The sequence below is a fragment of the Oncorhynchus clarkii genome, chromosome 7, assembly GCF_045791955.1.
Source record: "Oncorhynchus clarkii lewisi isolate Uvic-CL-2024 chromosome 7, UVic_Ocla_1.0, whole genome shotgun sequence".
NCBI classification, from domain to species: Eukaryota; Metazoa; Chordata; class Actinopteri; order Salmoniformes; family Salmonidae; genus Oncorhynchus; species Oncorhynchus clarkii.
This window is the reverse complement of record NC_092153.1, coordinates 15,799,525-15,807,297: the sequence shown is the minus strand read 5'-3', so window position 1 is coordinate 15,807,297 and position 7,773 is coordinate 15,799,525.

Sequence of the window (7,773 nt, the reverse complement as noted above, 5' to 3'; positions counted from 1 at the left end):
AGACACAACACAAGCAGTGGTGGAATAAGTACTAAATTCTCATACTGAGTGTAATGTGTTCGCTGGGAGTCAGGAAGCAAGTCCAAGGAGTGAATCATTTAATAAATAAATTAACTTGGAAAGCAAGAAACACGAAAAGCATACAGACATGAAACTAAAACAGAGTCAATAACACCTGGGAAAGACCCAAAGGGAGTGACAGTTATAGGAAGGGGATGGAGTCCAGGTGAGTCTGATGAGGCGTGGTGCGTGTAACAATGGTGATAAGTGTGCGTAATAAGCAGACTGGTGACCTTGAGTTCCGGAGAGGGAGTATATGTGACAGTACCCTCTCCTTGACGTGCGGCTCCAGCCACAGGATGCCGACCAGGGACCAGGACTGGGCCGATCGCTTCTGCTGAGGCATGGGAACCCGGACCAGACGTCACCTACAAAACAAAAAACACTCCGATGCTCCCCTTTGGTGAGGCGTTATTCTGTAACATGTATGCTGGGAGTCGGAAAGCAAGTACAAGGAGTGAATTATTTAATAAATAAACGAACATGGAACGAAACAAGAACCACAAAAAGCGTACAGACATGAAACATGAACAGAGTCAATAATGCCTTAGGAAAGAACCAAAGGGAGTGACAGTTATAGGGAAGGTAATCAGGAAGGTGATGGAGTCCAGGTGAGTCTGATGAGGCGTGGTGCGTGTAACGATGGTGACGGGTGACCTCGAGCGCCAGAGAGTATACGTGACATTGAGTAAAAGTAAAGATACCTTAATAGAAAATGACTCAAGTAAAAGTGAAAGACCCAGTAAAATACTACTTGAGTAAAAGTCTATCTGGTTTTAAATATACTTAAGTATCAAAAGTAAATGTAATTGCTAAAATATACTTAACTTCATCAGCATACTGGTTATTGTTCGTAATTTCGGATGACTGACATGCCCAAAGTAAACTGCCTGTTATTCAGGCCCAGAAGCTAGCATATGCATATACTTTGTAGCATTGGATAGAAAACACTCTCACGTTTCGAAAACTGTTAAAATAATGTCTGTGTGTATAACAAAACTGATATGGCAGGCAAAAACCAGAGGAAAATTATTTTCCTTCTTTAAAACTTTTTTTTTAGGTCACGGGCCGTTTCAGTGCTAGCCTATGATAAATACAAATAAATAGGACCCAGATTGCAGTTCCTATGGCTTCCACTAGATGTCAACAGTAGTTGGAAAAACTACAAGGTGTCTCTTATTAGAAAAGTAGTCTTGTTGGCACGTGAATGAGGTGCATGCTCTTTGTTATTTATCTTCCCTATTGAACATACTATTCTCTGTCTTAAATATTATTGTTTATTTAGATATTAGAGTACCTGAGGATTAATTTAGAAACATTGTTTGACTTGTTTGAATGAACTTTAGCGGTAACCTTTTGGATTTGTTTGTATGCATGTTGAATGAGTGGATTACTGAGATCATTGGCGCCAACCAAACAGGCCTTTTTGGATATAAAGAAGGACCTTATCAAACAACACAACCATTAATTGTGTAGCTGGGACCCTTGGGATTGCAAACAGAGGAAGATCTTCAAAGTTAAGTGATTTATTTAATCACTATTTGGGATTTTAAGAGGGTTGTGCTGGTTGAAAAAGTATTTTGATGTGGGGCGCTGCCCTCAGATAATCGCATGGTATTTTTCGTCGTAAAGACTTTTTGAAATCTGACAACGTGGTTGGATTAACAAGAAGTTTAAGCTTTTAAATTATGTAGGACACTTGTATTTTCATGAATGTTCAATATTACAATTTGTGTATTTAGAATTTCGTGCTCTGCAATTTCGCCGGATGTTGTCGTAGGTGTCCCGCTAGCGGTTCATGCACCCTAACAGGTTTTAAATATCAAAAGTAGACGTAAAAGTACGAATAATAAAAAATCCCTCATATTAAGCAAACCAGACAGCACAATTGTTTTGTTTTTTATCTATTTATTTACAGATAGCCAGTGTCACATTCCAACACACATTTGTGTTTAGTGAGTCCATCAGATCAGAGGCAGTAGGGATGAACATGGACCATTTTCTGTTCTGCTAAGCATTCAAAATGTAACGAGTACTTTTTGGTGTCAGTGAAAATGTATGGAGTAAAAAGTACATAATTTTCTTTAGGAATGTAGTGAAGTAAAATAAAGAGTAGTCAAAAATATAAATAGTAAAGTAAAGTACAGATACCCCAAAAAACTACTTAAGTAGTACTTTAACATATTTTTACTTAAGTACTTAACACCACTGCCATTAAAAGTTACATAAAGGAATGAATATGAAATGTCTTTTCAGCACTTCACTGTCATTAAAAGTGTATGCGTGCAATTGTGTGCGCGTGTGTTTCTGCATGTGTGAGCATGAGAGAACAAGAGAGAGAGAGACAGAGAGAGGGGGGGAGGGAGAGAGAGAGAGAGGGGGAGAGAGAGAGACAGAGAGAGAGAGAGAGAGAGGGGAGGGAGAGAGAGAGTGGGGGGGGGAGAGAGACAGAGAGAGAGAGAGGGGAGAGAGAGAGAGAGAGAGAGAGAGAGAGAAGAGAGAGAGAGAGAGAGAGAGAGAGAGAGAGGGGAGGGGAGAGAGAGAGAGAGAGAGGGGAGAGAGAGAGACAGAGAGAGAGAGGAGGAGAGAGAGAGACAGAGAGAGAGAGAGAGAGGGGAGGGAGAGAGAGAGAGAGGGGGAGAGAGAGAGACAGAGAGAGAGAGGGGGAGAGAGAGAGACAGAGAGAGAGAGAGAGGGGAGGGAGAGAGAGAGAGAGGGGGAGAGAGACAGAGAGAGAGAGGGGGAGAGAGAGAGAGACAAAGACAGAGAGAGAGAGAGAGAGAGAGAGAGAGAGAGAGAGAGAGAGACAGAGAGAGAGAGAGAGGGGAGAGAGAGAGACAGAGAGAGAGAGAGAGAGAGAGAGAGAGAGAGAGGGGAGAGAGAGAGACAGAGAGAGAGAGAGAGAGGAGAGAGAGAGACAGAGAGAGAGAGAGAGAGAGAGAGAGAGAGAGAGAGAGAGAGAGAGAGAGAGAGGCAGAGAGAGAGACAGAAGGGGGGGAGAGAGAGGGGGAGAGAGAGAGACAGAGAGAGAGAGAGGGGGAGAGAAGGGGGCGAGGGGGAGAGAAGGGGGGAGAGAGAGAGGAGAGAGACAGAGAGAGAGAGAGAGAGACAGAAGGGGGGGGGGGAGAGAGACAGAGAGAGAGACAGAAGGGGGGGAGAGAGAGGGGGGAGAGAGAGAGAGACAGAAGGGGAGGAGAGAGAGGGGGAGAGAGAGAGAGACAGAAGGGGGGGAGAGAGAGGGGGAGAGAGAGAGAGACAGAGAGAGAGAGAGAGAGAGAGAGAAATAAATAACTGAGTTAAATTGAGAATGATCAATAGGAGAGTTGGACTGAAGAACTAGAAAGAAAGACAATTCCAATGAGAGCGTGGAGAAAGTAGGAGAGAGAGAGAGACAGAGAGAGAGACAGAAACAGGAAAAACCACCACCAAAAACAAGAGACACACATCAAACACCCTACTCTACTCCTGACACCTGTACGTTTAGAGAAGGGTGGATACCAGACCCTTCTGATGAGAGAGGGGGCTAAAATCCCATTTAGGAGTTAGGTTAATGAGTTAAGGTGAGGGAAAGGCTTAGAGAAAAGGGTTAAGGTTGGGGTTAGGAGGAGGTTTAGCTAACGTACTGAGTAGTTACAAAGTAGCTAAAAAGTAGTAAGTAGTTGCAAATGAGCTAAAATGCTAAAGTTGTCCATTATGAGATTTCAACTCACAACTTTGTGGTTACTAGACATTCCTGTTATACACCCACCCAATGTAACCATACCAAAAGTAACATATCATACTAATTTGAGTGTTTAGGATGTTCTTTTACTATGTAAGGTCTAGTCTATGAGACCAGGCTGCGATTCGACAAAAGCAATGTCGCAAAAACAAATCTTTGAGACACGTAATGGAAACGGCAGATACAGTGTCTACGGAAAGTATTCAGACCCCTGGACTTTTCCCACACTTTTTTACACTACAGCTTTATTCTAAAATTGATTGAATACATTTTTTCACTCATCAGTCTACGCAGAGTACCCCATAATGACAAAGCAGAGACACTTTTTTAGAAATGTTTGCAAATTAATAAAAAATAAAAACCAGAAATACCTTATTTACATAAGTATTCAGACCCTTCGCTATGAGACTCGAAATTGAGCTCAGGTGCATCCTATTTCCATCAAACATCCTTGAGATGTTTCTACAACTTGATTGGAGTCCACCTCTGTTAAATTCAATTGATTGGACATGATTTGGAAAGGCACACACCTGTCTATATAAGGTCCTACAGTTGACAGTGCATGTCAGAGCAAGAACAAGCCATGAGGTTTAAGGAATTGTCCTTAGAGCTCCAAGACAGGATTGTGTTGAGGCACAGATCTGGGGAAGGGTACCAACAAATGTCTGCAGCATTGAAGGTCTCCAAGAACACAGTGGCCTCCATCATTCTTAAATGGAAGAAGTTTGGAACCACCAAGACTCGTCCTAGAGCTGGCCGCCCGACCAAACTGAGCAATTGGGGGAGAAGAGCCTTGGTCAGGGAGGTGACCAATAGCCCGATGGTAACTCTGACAGAGCTCCAGAGTTCCTCTGTGGAGATGGGAGAACCTTTCAGAAGAACAACCATCTCTGCAGCACTCCACCAATCAGGCCTTTATGGTAGAGTGGCCAGACGGAAGCCACTCCTCAGTAGAAGGCACATGACAGACCACTTGGAGTCTGCCAAAAGGCACCTAAAGACTCAGACCATGAGAAACAAGATTTTCTGGTCGGATGAAACCAACATTGAACTCTTGGCCTGAATGCCAAGCGTCACGTCTGGAGCAAACCTGGCACCATCCTTACGGTGAGGCATGGTGGTGGCAGCATCATGCTGTGGGGATGTTTTATGGCAAATATATTAGTTAATTAATGCATTCTATACATGCTGGCTTTCATTGGCTACACCTGAGACATGAAACAGATACAGTAGGTTGGAGGACAGGCAGGCTGTCGCCAAATGTATTAATGCTCAATTTGTCTAAATGGGTAATGGAAACACTTTATTTGATACTGTAGGTTTTTGCGAAAAAAAGTGGTGTGACATCATTACGTCCAGCTGTTTTTATGGACACAAGATACTGTAGTTAAATGGAAACGCACCCTAGCAGGCAATTGTCACATCTATTTTCTATGCAAACTTTCTAAATGTCAACAAAAAAGCACTTAACAAGTTCATGGAAACAAAGCTAGTGACATGATGTCTAGTGGCTTCTGGCACACGTCTACGCTGTCGGTGTCAGTATTGGTTAGAATCTGGGTAAACTACTGCCCTTTGACACAACCTTTCCCTGCTGCCATCTGTTCATTAAAATATGCAAATACCTTTACAAAATATTGCTGCGAGCAGCAGCTGTAGCAAGCAGCTGTAGCAAGCAGCTGTAGCAAGCAGCTGTAGCATCTAAACTCAGCAAAAAAAGAAACGGCCCTTTTTCAGGACCCTGTCTTTCAAAGGTAATTCGTAAAAATCCAAATAACTTCTCAGATCTTCATTGTAAAGGGTTTAAACACGGTTTCCCATGCTTGTTCAATTAACCATAAACAATGAATGAACATGCACCTGTGGAACGGACGTTAAGACATTATCAGCTTACAGACAGTAGGCAATTAAGGTCACAGTTATGAAAACTTAGGACACTAAAGAGGCCTTTCTACTGACTCTGAAAAACCCCAAACGAAAGATGCACAGGGACCCTGCACATCTGCGTGAATGTGCCTTAGGCATGCTGCAAGGAAGCATGAGGACTGCAGATGTGGCCAGGGCAATAATGTGCAATGTCCGTACTGTGAGACTCCTAAGACAGCGGTACAGGGATACAGGACGGACAGCTGATCGTCCTCGCAGTGACAGACCACGTGTAACAACACCTGCACAGGATCAGTACATCTGAACATCACACCTGCGGGACAGGTACAGGATGGCAACAGCAACAGCCTGAGTTACACCAGGATTGCACAATCCCTCCATTAGTGCTCATACTGTCCGCAATAGGCTGAGAGAGGCTGGACAGGGCTTGTTGGCCTGTTGTAAGGCAGGTCCTCACCAGACATCACCGGCAACAACGTCGCCTATGGGCACAAACCCACCGTCGTTGGACCAGACAGGACTGGCAAAAAGTGCTCTTCTCTGACGAGTCACGTTTTTGTCTCACCAGGGATGATGGTCGGATTAATGTTTATTGTCGAAGGAATGAGTGTTACACCGAGGCCTGTACTCTGGAGTGGGATCGATTTGGAGGTGCAGGGTCCGTCATGGTGTGGGGCGGTGTGTCACAGCATCATCGGACTGCGCTTGTTGTCATTGCAGGCAATCTCAGCGCTGTGCATTACAAGGAATACATCCTCCTCCCTCATGTGGTACCCTTCCTGCAGGCTCATCCTGACATGACCCTCCAGCATGACAATACCACCAGCCATACTCGTTCTGTGTGTGATTTGCTGCAAAACAGGAATGGCAGTGTTCTGCCACGGCCAGCGAAGAGCCCGGATCTCAATCCCATCGAACACGTCTGGGACCTGTTGGATCGGAGGGTGCGGGCTAGGGCCATTCCCCCCAGAAATGTCAGAGAAATTGCAGGTCAGCAAGCAGGCATTTCTAATCGACCTGGCCCGGGTATCCTGGAATGATATTGACCTCATTCCGTCAGTAGAGGATGCCTGGTTATTCTTTAAAAGTGCCCGGAGCTGGGTTTCTACTGAGCTAATTGGATTTGGACTTACTGCTATTAGCCCATAGAAACACATTGAATAACGGATACTTACAAGGAAAAACTGATGGGAAGTATGTTTTAACGTGTCTGTCCTATCTCTGAGAAACATTTATTGTGGAATTATCTGTATGCCTTTGGCGTGGCAATGCCCCATTCATTTCCATTGATTTTTTGTTTCGGTACCGGTCAACATACGAGTCCCATGACACTTCTGGGGGTCGTAGAGAGTCTTATCTTTCCATAGAGGGGTCATATTAGTGTGTAGCCCAAACAGTCACAGCACATTCATTACATGAAAACCTAGTGCACTGAAGTACAATTTGAAGTATTACATCCTAGTATATTTATTGCAGCCTAAGTACAGTAAAGAACCATTTTAAAAGGTATGAATTTAACGTACAGTTGAAGTCAGAAGTTTACATACACCTCAGCCAAATACATTTAAACTCAGTTTTTCACAATTCCTGACATTTAAATCCTAGTAAAGAGTCCCTGTCTTAGGTCAGTTAAGATCACCACTTTATTTTAAGAATGTTAAATGTCAGAATAATAGTAGAGAGAATTATTTATTTCAGCTTTTATTTCTTTCATCACATTCCCAGTGGGTCAGAAGTTTACATATACTCAATTTGTATTTGGTAGCATAACCTTTAAATTGTTTAACTTGGGTCAAACGTTTCGGGTAGCCTCCCACAAGCTTCCCACAATAAGTTGGGTGATTTCTGGCCCATTCCTCCTGACAGAGCTGGTTTGTAGGCCTCCTTGCATGCACATGCTTTTTCAGTTCTGCCCACAAATTTTCTATAGCCTTCAGTTCAGGGCTTTGTGATGGCCACTCCAATACCTTGACTTTGTTGTCCATAAGCCATTTTGCCACAACTTTGGAAGTATGCTTGGGGTCATTGTCCATTTGGAAGACCCATTTGCGACCAAGCTTTAACTTCCTGACTGATGTCTTGAGATGTTGCTTCAATATAGCCAC